Genomic DNA, 1,620 nt, shown 5'->3' on the forward strand with positions numbered 1-1,620 from the left:
CCTTCCTCCCTCCCTCCCTTCCTTTTAAGAAAGATCTAACACTGTAACTAACTTTGAACTCACTATATAGTTGAAAATGCCCTTGAACTCCTGATACTTCTGCCTCTAGCATCCAAGTAGTGGAATTGCAGGTGTATGGCATCATGCCTGGGTCTATTCTTTTTCCTTTTTTTTTTTTTTATAGCTATTACATTTTATTTTATTTTTATTTTTTGAGACAAGGTTTCTCGGTATAGTCCTGGCTATCCTAGAACTTTCTCTGTAGACCAAACTGGCCTTAAACTCAAAGATCCGCCTGCCTCTGCGTCTAGAGAACAGGGATTAAAGGTGTGCACCACCACTGCCCAGCTATCCCTTTCCTTTATAAGATAACTCCACATATTTTTGGAGTATCACTGGATAGCCGTTATTCAGTCCTCCGAAATGACGGTTGCAGGGTTTTTAACTGGTTGGGTGGTGCAAGCCTGGGACCTGAGGACCAGGAGACCACTCTCACTTACCTGGTGGCAAACGGTCTCAAAAAACAAAGAACAAGACAGGAGGGTTTTAGGATCTTGGAACTTTGACAGAAGCACTGGTTGATGCTGGTTTAATCCAGTGTACCTGGGGACAGCCCCCCCCCCCACACACACACCTCTATGTCTCTCTGTCTCTGTTTCTTTCTCCTGAACACACACACATACCAAAAGCTTTGCAAGTGAACAGTGCATTTCAGTAGCAGGAAAACTGTAACCCAGAGACCAAGCTCAGAACAAAGTTGGGGTGGGCCCGTAACTTTATTATGTATGACACAGAACAATCAGGAGATTGTTTGGGGGGCAGATTCCGAAACAGTAGTGTGTTTTTGTTTTGCCGTTGGTTTGCATTCTGTCGTTTAGCTAATCCCACTCTCATTCCTTTCAAATGGCATCGAAGAGCCAGCCGAGCACTGGGGCAGCTGCCAGAGTGTGTAGGAGGGGATCAGAGAGAGGCTAGAACCAGCTACCCACCAAGATCCACACAGATGAGACCACGAAGAGCTCTGCATTGTCAGAATGCACAGCAGGGACAGATGGGCAGCTGTGGGTGGGGAATCAATTTGACAGCTCTTCCCAGGGATGGTCTCAGAGCAGCCGTGGCCAGTCGCGTGTTCCCTGTTTAGTTCTGCACAGGGCTCTATTCTGGTGAAAGCCCTACTCGGAGCCTGTCAGGATCGGAGGGCCACTAGGATTCTTCACAGAGCAGTTGGACATCAGTCCAGGAGCCAGGCCTAGTGGTATAAGGCCTGTATTCCCAAATGCTTGAAAGACACAGCCAGGAGAATTAACCTAAGTTCCAGGCCAGCCTTGCCTACATAGAAAAACCTTGTTTCCAAAATGTCAACAGGGCCAGGAATAACGACCCAAGCCTTTAACTCGAGCGCTCAGGAGGCAGAGGCAGGAAGCTCTCTGCCAGCCTGTTCTACATAGTGAGTTCCAGGACAGCCAGGGCTACAAAGAGAAAGAGTCAAAAAACAGACTCACAACAACAACAAAACCCTAAAGGCAGGCGGATTTCTGAGTTCGAGGCCAGCCTGGTCTACAGAGTGAGTTCCAGGACAGCCAAGGCTACACAGAGAAACCCTGTCTCGAAAAACCAAAA

The sequence above is a fragment of the Mus caroli genome, chromosome 8 (assembly GCF_900094665.2).
Source record: "Mus caroli chromosome 8, CAROLI_EIJ_v1.1, whole genome shotgun sequence".
Lineage (NCBI taxonomy): Eukaryota > Metazoa > Chordata > Mammalia > Rodentia > Muridae > Mus > Mus caroli.